Source organism: Symphalangus syndactylus, chromosome 12 (assembly GCF_028878055.3).
Source record: "Symphalangus syndactylus isolate Jambi chromosome 12, NHGRI_mSymSyn1-v2.1_pri, whole genome shotgun sequence".
In the NCBI taxonomy this organism is placed as follows: Eukaryota; Metazoa; Chordata; class Mammalia; order Primates; family Hylobatidae; genus Symphalangus; species Symphalangus syndactylus.
The window spans coordinates 144,096,405-144,111,373 of NC_072441.2; the positions used below are offsets into that span (position 1 = coordinate 144,096,405).

General features: G+C 41.7%; 1 protein-coding gene across 4 annotated transcripts in view; it reads left to right on the forward strand.

The window, feature by feature from the left end:
- The first annotated feature begins 588 nt into the window (after positions 1-588).
- The window catches only part of PHC2 (polyhomeotic homolog 2), a 112,050-nt gene continuing 97,669 nt past the window's right edge, over positions 589-14,969 (forward strand). For 2 of the 4 annotated variants that reach the window (XM_055254904.1, XM_055254906.1), the window contains exon 1: positions 1,360-1,475. The gene's annotated coding sequence lies outside the window, so the exon portion shown is untranslated. Of the gene's footprint in view, positions 675-1,359; positions 1,476-14,969 lie in introns of those variants that run through there. The other 2 variants (XM_055254905.2, XM_063627953.1) reach the window with 2 other exon arrangements.

Sequence of the window (14,969 nt, forward strand, 5' to 3'; positions counted from 1 at the left end):
TTTCTCAACTGCTCAGCACACCTGGAATTGTGAGGAGGTGCTAGGAGACCCCGGCTGGATTAAAAAAACTCGCGATTGTCCCGGGTCTGAAGTCAAAATGATCTTAGATCTCCACTTTTGCCATTTAACGTTGTTGTATGATTTTGAGTGAATGATCTAACCTCTCTGAGCCTCCACTTTCCCTACTATCTAGTGGGGTTAATAGGACAGCACATTCTGCAGCAAAGTGTTAAGGCACGTGGTAAGTGCTCAATAAATGTTGGCTGAATCTGAATCTCTCTGGCTGAGACAAATCTCTCCATCCGCGAGGTGGGAAAACTGAGCGTGGTCGCCATGTGGAGCTCAGGTACAGGAGATGCTCCCGGGGGCACCGGGCTCCCGCGCCTCCCCACTCCCCCGCCCACCCGCCCGTTGCCATGGCCACCGGTTCAGGCTGGGAGCAGCACTAAGGCGTGTTCCGCCCAATCCCCGCCCTTCCAGGGTGACCATTGGCTGGTGCTGCCACGTGACGCGCGCTGGTATGCTAATATATGGTAATGGCGCCCACGCCCCTCCTCCGCGGGCCGCGTCCGAGTAGCCAGCGGGGTGCGCGGCGCGGAGCCGAGGGGGCGGGCTGAGGGGCGGCCCCCGGGAGAGAGCGGCCAGGTGGAGGAGGAGCGCGGAGGCGACCGCAGGTAACGGGCGGGCGCGTGCGCGCTGGGGCCAGCTCGCGGCTGACGGGCAGCGCGTGGGGGACACCGGCCGCCGCGCTGCCGGCTTAACCCTTTGGGCACCCAGCTGTCACGGTCCGGCCGGAGCGCTCGGCCGGGACGGGCCGCGCGGGGCGGGGCATTGCCATGGGCACGGACGGGCGGGCGGCGGGCGGCCTGACCCCTGGTCCGCGGCGTGGGGCCCGCGCTGGGAGCCCGCAGTCCCGGCCGGCGACCGGCAGATTGCGGCGCCCCCGGGCCGGGAACCCGCCGCGAGGAGGGCTGCGGAGAGCTCTGGGGCCGAGGCTTGCCGGGGAACTGCCAGGAAGCGGAACGGGAACGGGCCGAGGTCCCGTCACTGGCTCGCTTTCTCCCGGGACCGAGCCCCCTCCCGCGGAGAGGCCCGCGCCGCGGCAGCCCGTGGCCTTGCGCGGCCTGCGCCTGCTCCGCTCGTCCCGCAGAGTGCGGTGAGACCCGGGCGTCGGGCCTGACCAGGGCGCCCGCTCCCCAGCCGCGGCGTGACAGCCCAGCCGCCGGCACTTTCGGTCCAGAGTCAAGCGTGGCGTGGGGGGCACCAGCAGAGGGAACCGGGGGTTGCTGGAACTGGGAGGAGAGAACAGTCCCCTAAAGGAAAAGCGGGCCCCAAGGTTGGAGAAGGAGGGATGCCCTAGAAAGGCGCTGGTCCCTTGTTTTCTGTGCTGGGTGATGACCTGACACCCATGGGAAAAGGTCGCTGCTGGACACCTGGATCGGGTCTGTCATGCACAGAGGAAGCGGCTGTTCTACGTGAGTGTCTAACAGATTTCTTATAAAGCGAGGTTTAAATTCATCCTCCCCCCCTTCCCCCTCCTAAGTCTGCTACTGAAGTGGCTTCTTGTAATTAACCCCCTCCCCCAATTCACTAAGACTGGTGGCAGCTTTAGGCTGACAGTGTAATTTAGCTTTCGCTACAATAGAAATGGTAGGAGGAGAGATGCGCCACTGATACTAAGCTTGCCCTGGGAGTTTCTTGGAAGTGTGGGGGAAAAAAATATTTCTATCACAAGTGGGGATGAAAAATCGGCGAATGCGCCCGTGATACCAATAGAGTTTCTTTTATGAGTCTAAAGTCGTTCCTTCTAAATCAAGAGAAAACGCGGTTACAATTGAAAAGTACCAGAAACCAATCTGATTTTGCAAGTGAAGTGCAAATTGCACGTCCACGTTGCTCTTGATGTCTTTTATCACCCAACAACAAATACTTGGCATATGCCAGGCACTCTGCTATGTCTTGGGGATGCAAAGATGAATAAGATAATTAGTCCTTGTCCTGAAAGAAGTGGTGGGAGAAACAAATGAAATTGCATAATAGACGTGAATGCAAAGGGCTGTGGAAGCACAGAGGAAGGAACAATTAGCTGTCTGAGAGAACCAGGGAAGGCTTTCCAGAGAACATATTTAAGCAAGGTGTTGAAGGATGAATAGGAGTTTACCTTGCAGAGAAAATTGGACAGGACTGAAAAGGCAGCCAAAGCGGGGGAACAGCGAACGCAGCCACATAAAGAATATGTTATCTCTAGGGAATGGCTTTGTATTGTAACTATGGCTTTTTTTCCTTTCTCTGTAATGTAACTTTCTAAAAATAGCCTAGAATTTCTCATTCCCCGCACAGTTGTCCAGTGATATTTTTCTTACTGTTTTCTCCCCCATATTTTCCCCTCATCAGTTTTTCTGAGTCTCATTCCTGGTCTTTGTCACCCATATCTTTCCAAGTAAGAGTCCATCATGTGGAGGTGAAATAGGAGTAGTTTTCAATTGCTCCAAGGGAGAGGGCCTGAAAACTGGGCATAATGTTTGGCACTAGAGGCAGCATCTGAGGAGGGCAAATCTAAATCATACAAAAAGAGAATACATGGCCATAACTAGGGAAGCAATGCTGGATGTCAAATTTGTGAGACCTGGGGAAATAAGTAGTAAGATCAGAAGCTGGAAGGATCTGGATTAAGAGAGGATTGGAGTGTGAGATGGGTCAGGGCAAGTAGTCCAGGACTGAGACCATGAATCGTGCAAATGCGGCTGAGCCCACTGTTGACTGGTGCCAGCTGTGCATAACAGCATTGGATCTGCCGGACTGGGCCAGGCCCTCCATAGGCTTTCCAGTGCCTCCCCCTTTCTGTTCACCCTCCCTCCTTACTATTATCCTCTTCTCTTCATCCCAGTTTCCACCCATGTCTCATATGTATTGGGCTTCTTTTAATGAGGTCTTAGCTACCAGAGCAGAGAAAATCCCATTCTGCTGTCTTAGCATCTATCTCTAGAACTATAAATAGTCCATTTAACCTCATTAGCCATCAACTAGCCAGCCTATTTTTACTTCCTGATCATTTAGAAGCTGAGCAAGGTTGGGCCCAGAGTAGCAAAGTGGACCTCATCCCCAAAAATCTCCCAAAATTTGAATCAGATAAAGGCCTTTTTGCTTTGCTTAGACCAAATTTATTTTTAGAATGGATTATGGTGAGTTTTTGGCAAATTTCCTGTTTTGAATTATATTACAGATCAAGTCATGTAAAGAAGGTGTCACTGGGGTGACATGCTTAATATGGTCTGCTAAGATTGATGATACCGTAAGTGCTGGAAAATCATGGGCGGTATTTAAGCAATCTTCTCAATCAGTGTATTTACTGAACACCTGCTTGTGTGCAAATACTATCCTGTATTTGTGATGTGGAGGAGACAGGAAAATGAGAGTTGTGGTGTCGTATGGGGGTTATTCTCAGCTAAACAAAGATTTGGATCCCAGTTCTACCAGGTACTTGCTACATGACTTTGACTTCAGTTTCTTCATCTGTAATAATGCTACCTACCCAATATAGTTGTGAGGACTAAATGAAATAAAAAATGTATAGCAGTCATTTAGTACCTTTTTGAGATGCTTAATGCGTGGTATTATAGGAATTGAGAAAAGAAAAAAAATGGTGATAATTGAAGCCATATGATTAGCTGAGTTCACCGCTGGTAACAGCATAGAAATAGAATAGAGGATGAAGGACGGAAGCTTGGAGATATATCCCACATTTAGGGAGGGAGGGAGAAGACATGGAGTCCGGATGGTAGAAAATAAGGAATATCAAAGAAGCAAGAGAACCATCTAATGTATTCATCCAGCAAATGCATCCTATTCACCACCGTTTGTTGTGTACCTGACAGATGCCAAGGCCAGTTAGACATGCTGTTAACCATGAGAGTGTAGTATCACAGAAGTCAAGTGAAGAAAAAGTTTTGAGCTGCAGAAATTGGTCAGCAGTATGAAATTGTACAGAAAGAGTGGGAAACATTCATTATATTTAGTAAACAGAAGGTCATTGGTAACTTTTTGAAAATGATAGCTTCAGTAGAGTGGTGGGGGTGGCCATGGGGATATCAAAAACCACGTGAGAGAGAACTGTGGCATGAGATGCAGATAAGAAGTGGAGTCATGTGGATCACCTTTTGTATGTTTGGCAATGAAAGGTAGAAAAGAAATAGAAAAGTGATTAGCGAAGGCAGCACAGTCAAGCGGAAGATTAATTTTCCCTGTCTGCTTCATTATTTTAGTTGACCTAAAATATTATTCTTTTTCTTTCATATCCTTAATAGCAAGTCAGTAGTTCATTTCTTAAACTTACTGCTTTGGTAACTACCTGTATGTTTCACTGAACAGTAATAGTACAGCTATCATTTATTGAGTGCTCACTATGTGCTAGGCATTGTGCTAAGCTCTTTGTATACATTCTGTTCATTATCCCATTTAATTTTCCCAGCACCAGATTATAACCACACAACCTCTTGGCAACATGGAAAAACTAAGTAAATTGCCGGAGGTCGCATAGCTAATGAGTGGCACAGATGGGGCTTGGATCCAGCTCAGACTCTAAAGCTTTCCTGAAGGATCATGCTATACTGTCTCCGAAGTCAGGGCCAGCTTTGTGGGTATGCAACCTGTGCCGTCTCCCAGGGCCTTGTGTTTAGAGGGGCCCCACGCTTGGTTTAATACTCTCTTGTTGCTGTCTTGAAATTCTTAATAATTTTTAACAAGGGGGTTCTACATTTTCATTTTGCACCAGGCCCCACAAATTATGTACCCAGTTCTGCCTGAAGGTATCTGTACTACCTCCTGAAGGTAGGAAAGCATTTTGTGCTGTGGCCCTTGGTTTGGGTAGGTGGCCTAAGTCCTTGCTTGCTGTGTCGTGCTGCACAATCACATTTTCCTATGGTCCCCTCATTTTGGACTCTGTGAGTTTGCTGGTGTGAAGGGCAAAAGGAAATGCCCAGTCAATATGAAGAGAATAGAGAATAAAGAGGCAAGGAATTGCTTACTTAGACTGACTTCTGGAAACTCATCCACCATGTTTTGAGGGTATTACTGGAGAGACTTATAGTCCTGATGCTATTGTTACTCCCAGTTTAAATACAACACAAGTTCATTTCTATTCCTTTTGTAGTCAGATATACCCATGTGTTCATGGGAAGATATGGAGACCATTTTTCAACCTACTGAAACAGAAATTGGAGTGGAACAGGTACACTATGACTTGTCTGCCCTCATCTGGTGCCTTTTTAACCAGGTCGATGCCACCCTTTGACCCTCAAACCATGGACCCCCCCCCCCCCAGCAGCAGCTTTGAACCCCACTGGTTGCCACCATTATCTGGAATGCTTCTGTTCTGTCTTGCCTTTGTTGCCTACTCTGTTCCTTCATCTACCCACATGAATCATGAAAAACAGAAACTGCTATTTTCTCTCATTTTTGACTTTGGAAAAGAAATAGAAAAGTGATTAGCGAACTGACAACCAATTAGGTTTTTCTGGGTTTCATGGTTATGGTTCTCTCAGAAACAATTTTTACTCATCATCTTGCTCCTCTCACTTCTGGTCTCTCTAAGTAATGATTTGACCAAGTCCTGACATCACTTGACACTTACCACTTGACCAAGTCCTACGTCAACCAAGCTGGATTCCTTTGTGGGGGAAATCAGACAAGACTGAGACTGTGTTGCCTCCTCCCATTACCTGTCTCATCCCCGTTCACAGTGTTTGTTCTCATTTTCTATGCCCAACATGGATCAGGTAAGCCTAAGAATACGTGAGAAGAAAAATATGAAGAGATGTCCAATATAACCTGCAGTATACATCATGAAACACAGTTTACGTGGCTGGGTTGGGTCTTCTCCGTACTCTCCTAGTTATGCTGTGGCATGGTCTCCATAAGGCACTGTAGTAGTTATCCATTGCTGTATAACAAATTACCCCAACATTTACCAGCTTAAAACAAAATTTTCTACTTATCTTTTAAGACTCAATTCAAGCATTACCTCTCAGAAGGCATTTCCCAGCTTGCTTTTTAAGAATTAGTAATCTTCCTCTTTGATATTTCTTCATACTTTAACATCTCATTATAGCATTTACCACATTGTTATAATTGCTAGGGACCGTGTCTTTTTCATACCCTTAACTTCAGTTCCTAAAACTGTTTCTTGAACATCACCGATGCTCAGTAAATGGTTGTTAAAAGAACTGAAGAATAACTCATATCTTTATCAGCTTTGACTTTATTCTTTATAAAACGTAGGTATATTGCAAAGCGTCTAGCCTTGTTTCCTGTGATACGCTCATATATCATTGTTGTTGAAGGTTAAATGTAAAGAAACTGTTGTATATGTCCAAGACTGCTTGACTTGCCAACTTATCTACTCCAGTGAAGACTTCTTGAACTTATCTTTATCTATAGGTCTCTGGGCCATTCCTAGTCTGAAACCAATTCTGGCCCTTATAGGAAATTATACAGTGAGCACCCCTAGTCCAAAGATACTTGGTTCAATAATAAAGTCAACATTTGTTTACTATTCAGATATTTGACTCTTAAATTTTACGAGGGTACATCTGTGTCTGGCTTATTCACTGCCCTTTTCCCGACACCATGCCCTAGTAGATGCACAGCAAATACTTAGTGAATGAATTAATGAAACTCAATTCTTGATAACTCATGTCCCATTCCTATTATCCAGGTCCTGACCTCAGATCACCCAGAATCTTAGGCCTGATTCATCTTTTCATGTGACCCAGACTTTTTTTTTTTGGTCCTTGACTTTTATCTTCCAGGGCCTTATTATAGCTGGATAAGAATCCGACCCCTTGCTTACTCAGAACTAAAGTATCTCTTTGTTTCTTGATCGTCCTAACTAATAATATAGGCCAGATGCCCATAGAAAAATATTGTTTTTTGTACCTGAAGGCAGAAACATACAGAATACATATTAAATGTATTTAAAAATATTTAAACTGAAGATAATTACATTCAAATTTCTAAAGAAAGTAAACAGGCCCTTTAAGAAACAAGTTTTGGGCAGAGACCAGCATCTAAAATTTTGTGAGTCTGTTAGAATGATTAACTTGTAAGCTTCAGCAAATCAATGCAAATTAATTTTTATACTCACCAGTGAATCAAAGGAGGGGAGGGAATTGAGTGAGTGTGTAAATATGGTTGCCAGGGAAACTTTTCCTGACAGAAGAGAGAACCTCGCAGGAATTTATGCAGGCCCACAGAAGCAATGTAACCTGATCTTTCTCTGTTCTCCTTCTGATGGGGGAAGAAAAGATGTAGAAACCATGGGTACAGATAAAGGTGGCTTTAGACTTTTCAAGAGTCTTGAGGAGTAAGTTCTCCAGGACAAATGATGACTATTATAAGGCACCCATTCCTTGTAAGGAACCATCTGGAAATGAATCTATCTGTAAAATAGTATTAATGAATCAATCTCTATAATAGTATTAATTTACTCAACAAATATTCAGCACTTTTTTTTTTTTTTTTTGAGACGGAGTCTTGTTCTGTTGACCAGGCTGGAGTGCAATGGTGCAATCTCGGCTCACTGCAACCTCCGCCTCCCGGGTTCAAGCGATTCTCCTGCCTCAGCCTCCCGAGTAGCTGGGACTACAGGTGTGCGCCACCACGCCCGGCTAATTTTTGTATTTTTAGTAGAGATGGGGTTTCACCACGTTGGCCAGGCTGGTGTTGAACTCCTGACCTCGTGACCCGCCCTCCTCGGCCTCCCAAAGTGCTGGGATTACAGGCGTCAGCCACTGTGCCCGGCCTTATTCAGCACTTTCTAAATAAAAAATATATATTTCCATTGTCCAGAAGGAAATATAATTATAAGCAGTTGATAATTTGAAAGTACTGCATTACAACTAGTTCTTTAAGTTTTGCCCCAAATTAATTTTTTTAGTATAGGGTAATGTGAACTTAATTAAATATCTAATGCTGTTTCTAGAAATAAAATTCTGCTTCTGTACAAAAAGCTTAACAGGAATGTATCTTGTGTTATGTCTATTCTTTGGTTGCTGCTCCTGAGGAAAACCTAATTCATTGGTCCATAAAGCCATACCCCAAAGTAGATGTCCATTTAGTGACAGTGTCGTCTTAATTTTAGACACAGTACCAGTGAAGGACACATCTGTCTCCTTGATGGCTACAATCATGAGATCCTTCTTATTTTAACTGTACGAGACGGATGGTTTCAGGTCTTAAAATCTTGGCCGTAAGATGCATTTGGATTGAAATACGGAACACTGTCCCGTATCTGAAGCCTACCATTCAGTGTCTCCATTCCTTCTCTTCCCACTTTTATTTTGTTTTCAGTTACAAATAAGGCTTGCATTTGTTTCAAAAAATATATAATTTTTAAGCCCTTTAATACTTTAATGTGCTAGAGTTATGTTCCAAGCACAGTATCTTCCACCGGCCTGCAGAGAGGCAGTTGGAGGTAAGAGTTCACTGCAGGGACACTAAAGCCATAATGCTGGGGTTCCAGCCTTGCCTCTGCCACTCGTGAGCTGTGAACTTCCCAGCCTCCTTCCATCTGTACTCTCTCTGCTCCACTCTTCTTGGGTATAGTGGGGGAGAATGAGAATCACAGTCCTACCTCGAAGAATTATAGAATTAAACAGGTTAATACATGTGAGGCACATAATAAGAATCGTGTAGGTTTTACTTTTCATTATTTCCTGGGGCCTCCTAGATAGAGTTGATATTTGAAGGAACAGAAGGTTGAGGTGTATAAAGGTATAATAACTTGCCTAAAGTATACAGTAAATTTAGGCTCAGACTATTCTCATTGTTAAGTTAGCAAGGAAGTTTTCCATTCCACTTAGTAAGAGAGAGAGAAAATGAGAATTAGAATAAGAGGGCAGAACTTGGCTTTTAGGGCATTTTGAAATAGAGGTTACTTCACATAAGATGGTGACACTAAAGCACGTGAAAATGAAATTGCTTTCTCAAAGGCAGAGTATTAGAAATGGTTTGGAATAATATAAGTAGGGAATGTGATACTAGGTCAGCCCCATCGTATAGCCAGCCCACAATTTGGTTTCTGATCATGATAACAGAGCTCAATTGGAAGGGCGTATTGCAGCTGCTAGCCATGACAAAATCTTCTGATTGCAGGGATGGGCTTGCCCATCCCTAACTGTCTTTTAGTATCCTGCTGTCTTTGTTTACCTGAGTATTTAAGCTTTATTTCTATTTTTGGCCTCTACAATCTTATTTATGTATTCAACAAACATTTAATAAGCTTCTATACCTCACTGTAGCAGCTGGGGATGCAAAGATGAGGAGAACCCAGGCCTGGTACTACAGAGGCTTCTAAAGAAAGAAAGACATGGAAACATTAATTATGGTACTGTACTTAGTACCATAATAGAAGTATGGTCCCTGCTTAGAAATGTTAGGAAAAGTTTTCTGGAGAAAGTGACATTTGAAGGGTAAGACGGAGCTTCTCAGCCAGACAGGAAGTAGTGTCTGCAAAGGTGGGGGTGTATTTGCTTGAGAGAGCACATATGGGGGGACCTCCAAACAACCTTCCAAGACCACAGCAGAACATTTGAGGAGGGTCGTCGCAGAAACAAGGCTGAAAAGTAGGCTGGCATCAAATCACAAAAGGCTTGGTTTACCAGGCTACGGAATTTGGACTTTACAGTGGAGGCCATAGGGAGCTGTTAAAGCCCTTAGGAGTAATGTGATCAGATCTGCCTTTTAGGAAGAACACATCAGCAGTGTGAAGGGTGGTTTGGACAGGAGTGAGACCAGAGACGGAATCATGCAGTTAGCAAAGAACCTTTAATGAGCCTTTTTGTCTACTGCCAGTATGTTTCATTTTGAATATATATGTTTGTTCATTCAACCCCAGTTTGTTAATGGCATGTGAGATACTGGACTCGCTGCTGGAAATACTGAGGAACCACACACCACCCATATCTTGGAGTTGCTTGCAGTGTTTTATTTGTCCTAAACACAAACTTTCTTGAGTTTCTAGCTTCTCTTGTCTATCCTCTACTTCATCTCAGTCCTGGGACTGGGGTTCTGGTATGTTGAAATGAGCTCATTTGGGTTTATCTTGTCTGTACTCCTCATGACATAACCCGTAACTCCTTCCTTTCAGCCTTCATATTTCCAGAGTGCAAAGTTCTAGTCATTCAATAAGTTCCTGTAGAGAATGCATCTATTACATCCTTTTACTTAGACTTCTGCTATTTAAATTCTTATTTTTTTTCTTATTTCCCCCAACCTCAAGTACTGTATGTCTCAGTCACACACTTTGCCCTACTTCCTGTCCTTTACTAGCTTACAAAGTGCCATCTTTATTCCTCTTTTCCTGTTTCCCCAAGGATATGCATACCAGAATTGCAGACTACATTATTTTATTTGCTTTCGTCATGTGGGTGCCTTTCCTCCCTGAGATGACAGTCCCCAGAGGAATAGCTCCTGACAGTAAAGAAACTGAAGATAAGACAAATTTCTCCTGAAATAAAAGAGAAGATGGTGTTGTATTAGAGTCGGTAGTGTTTATTACATAATAATAGTTGGAATTACAACCTATTGAGTGCTCGTATATGATAATTGTCATGCTAGAGCATTATGTGAATTCTTATTTAATCCTCACAGCTACTCTGAGGTAAGTACTCATGTTATTTCCACTTTACAGATGAAGAAACAGGCTCAAAGAGGTGAAAATAGTCTGGGCACGGTGGCTTACACCTGTAATCACAGCCCTTTGGGAGGCCGAGGCAGGAGGATCACTTGAGCTCAAGAGTTTGAGACTAACCTGGGCAACATGGCAAGACTTTGTCTCTACAAAAAAATTTAAAAATAAGCCAGGTGTGGTAGCATGCACCTGTGGTCTCAGCTACTCAGGAGGCTGAGGTGGGAGGATTGCTTGATCCCAAGAGGTCAAGGTTGCAGTGAGCTATGATCATGCCACCACACTCCAGCCTCGGTGACAAAAAGGAAAGAAAAAAGAAAAAAAAAGAGGTGAAATAACTTGTCCAAGTTCAAATCATGAATACATTAGCCAGATTTTGAACTGAGGACTGACTCTAGAACTGAAGTTCTTCATTACTGTGTAATGTAGGGTGAACATGCAGGCTTTGAGTTCCAGTACCTGTGGTCATTAAGAGTGAGCTGATTTTTTTCAATCTTCCTTTAGTTATAACTGCCATCACCAAATCTAGTTTCTCTTTATCTTTTTGATTCGTACTAGTGATCTTAGTAAGCTGTTTTATTTGAATCACAAGAAGGTCCGGGCATGTTTCCCTCCCCCAAAGTTTGTGATCAGTGTCATAATTGTATAGATTTGAGTTTGCATGTTAGCACTATTGTGGTGTTATAGTTCATTGTAGATACTATGCTTACAGTTTTGGGACCTATCTCTAGGTGAATGGATTGTGCCTTGAAAGATGGTTGCATAACAGGTTTGTTGTAGAGAGAGCTAAATATCCTTTAAAAATAAATGTTGTTTATGTAATAATTTCCACACCACATCAGCCTTCCCTAGTGATAAGTAGTAGGCTGAATAATGACCACCCAAATATATTAGCTCCTTATCCCCAGAACTTGTAAATATTACCTTATAAGGAAAAGGAGTATTTGCAGATGTGATTAAATTAAGGACCTTGACATGGAGGGGTTATATCTGGGTGGGCCCTAAATACAATCACAAGTGTCCTTATAAGAGAGAGGCAGAGGGAGACACAGACAAGGTGGAGACAATGTAAACACAGAGGCAAAGATTGGATAGATTCTTCCCTAGAACCTCCAGAGGGAGAGCGCAGCCTGCTGACCCCTCGATTTCCACCCAGTGAAGCTAATATTGAACTTCAGGCCTCCAGAACTGTGAGAGAATAAGTTTCTGTTGTTTTAAGCCACTAAGTTTGTCGTCGTTTTTATGGCAGCAACAGGGGACTAAACAATGAGGGTAGTCACTTATCATACTGTTTAGCTCATTTTGAGAGAAAATATTATGACTTAATAAAGAAAACAACCAACTAATATAACACGTATAATAATAATATCAGCAAACATGTATGTAGTCTTTACTATGTGCCAGGCACTGGTGTAAGCATTTGAAATGTATTTACTCATTTATTCTTCATAACAACTCCCATAATGGGGGGTTCCGTTTTAAATGGAAAGTGCACAGAGAAGTTTGGTAACTTGGCCAAAGTGATGCAGTTAGTAAATAGTGGGGCCAGGACCTGAACCAAGGCAGACAATTTGATTTCAAAAGGCCATGCTATTAAACACTATGCTATACAGGGCTTTACACTGGGCAAGCATTCCACAAAGGACAGTGTGACAGTGTCTAAAGTCTTTTCAATCTTATAGCCTCTTCTCCATGTTTTCTGCTGTGTTCACTGTTTTTAATCCTTTTCCATTAGGTAACCTTTATCTTTAATATTTTTTCTCTTCTAAATATCCTTGTGTAGTTTTGGTGTCAGGGTAATTCTGGCCTCGTGAAATGAGTAGGTAGGGTTTCTTTTTCTGTTTTCTAGAAGAGTTTATATAGTGTTGGCATTATTTCTTTTTTTTTAATATTTGATGGAATTCACCAATAAAGCCATCTGTGCCTGGAATTATCTTTGTGAATAGATTTTAAACCAAGAATTCAGGTACTTTAATAGCTATAGGGCTATTCAGGTTATCTATTTCTTCTTGAGTGAGCTCTGATAGTTTGTGTCTTTTGAAGAATTTGTCCATTTCACCTAAGTTGTTTAAGTTATTGGTATAAAGTAGTTCATAATATTGCTTCATTATCCTTTTGATGTCTAAGATTTCTTTCATTCCTATCAGTGGTGATTTGTGTCCTCTTTCTCTCTCTCACTCTCTTTCTCTCTCTTGCTCTTGCTCCTTTTTCTGATCAATCTGGCTAGAGGTTTATCAATTGTATTGATCTTTTCAAAGAGCCAGCTTTTCATTTCATCGATTTTTCTCTATAGTTTTTCTGTGTTCTATTTCATTGTTTTCTACTCTTTACTATTTCCTTCCTTTTGTTTGCTTTGCATTTTATTTTCTCTTCTTTCTCTAACAAAATAGAAGCTGAGGTTAATGATTTGAGATCTGTCTTATTTTCTAACACTAGTGTTTCAATGCTATAAAATTTCCTTTAAGTACTACTTTAGCTATATCCTACAGATTTTGATATGTAATGTTTTTGTTTTCACTAGGTTTAAAATATTTTCTAATTTTCCTAAGGATTTCTTCCTTGACCCATGAGTTATTTTGAAGTGCATTGTTTGGTTTTCAAATATTAGGGATTTTCCTAATGGCTTTCTGTTATTGCTTTCAAGTATAATTCTGTTATGCTTAGAGAATATGCTTTATATGATTTCAGTTTTCTTAAATTTATTGAGACTTATTTTATGGCCCAGAATGTGTATTCTGTTGTCATTAGGTGGAATGTTCTGTATATCTAAATTAGGTTTGTAGTGTTAAGTCTTTTATATCTGTATTAATTTTTACATCTACTTGTGTCATTAATTAGTAAGAGAGGAGTACTGAAGTCTCCAACTATAATGGCAAACTTGTGTTTCCCTCCTTTTAGTGCTGTCAGTTCTTACTTTGTGTGTTTTGAAACTCTGTTATGAGGTACATACACATTTAGGATTGTATATTCTCTTGATGAACTGCCCCTTTATCATTATAAGATTGCCTTCTTTTTTCTGGCAATATTCCTTCTTCTGCAGTCTATTTTGTCTGATATTGATATAATCACTGCAGCTTTCTTATGGTTATTGTTTGCATGGTGTATCTTTTCCACCATTTTACTTTTAGCCTATATATGTCTTTATTTTTAAATTATGTTTCTGTAGAAAGCATATCTTTGGTTTTTAATCCAATATGAAAATTTCTGCTTTTTAATTGGGATGTTTAAACAATTTACATTTATTATAATTATTGGGATAGCTGGCCTTGAATTGACATTCTTGCTGTTTGTTTTCTATTTGTCCTATCTGTTCTTTGTTCCTTTTTTTCTCTTTTTTTTTGGCCTCATTTTGGATTATTTGAGTTTCTTAATCTTGACCCCATATTGTCCTCGTTATTGCATTATTGCTTATGTGTCTTTGTTTTATCTTTTCTTAATACTTGTCCTCCTGTTTATAACATATGTCTTTAACTTATCCCTATCTCCAAATAATATATGTCACTTTACATATAGCAGAAAAACATTAAAACTATATACTTCCATTTTTCCCTTCTGGTCCTTTGAGTTACTGTCATGTATTTTATTTAACATATTTTATTATTACTTTAGTCAATTATCTTTTAAAGATATTTAAAAATGAGGAAACATGACCTGTATATTTACTCACCTATTTACTGTTTCAGATGTCCTTTTTATTCCTTTGTGTTTCTGTTATCAATTTCTTTAGACTAAATAACTTTCTTTAATATTTTTGATAGTGCAGTTATAGTGGAATTAATTATTTCAGTGTTTATCTGTCTGAAAAGTTCTATTTTACCTTTGAGAGATATTTTTACTAGGTAAAGAATTCTAGGTTAATAGTTTCTTCCAGGACTTTAAAGATGTCTATCCATTACCTACTGGCTTGCATAGTTTATGAGAAGAAATCTGCTGTAATTTTTTTTTTTTTGAGACAGAATCACGCTCTGTTGCCCAGGCTGGAGTGCAGTGGCGTGATCTCAGCTCACTGCAACCTCTGCCTCCTGGGTTCATGCCATTCTCCTGCCTCAGCCTCCCGAGTAGCTGGGACTACAGGTGCCCACAACCATGCCTGGCTAATTTTTTTTTTTTTTTTTTTTTTTTTTGTATTTTTAGTAGAGACGGGGTTTCACCGTGTTAGCCAGGATGGTCTTGATCTCCTGACCTCGTGATCCACCTGCCTCAACCTCCCAGAGTGCTGGGATTACAGGCGTGAGCCACCGCTCCTGGCCAGAAATCTGCTGTAATTCTTATCTATGTTGCTGTA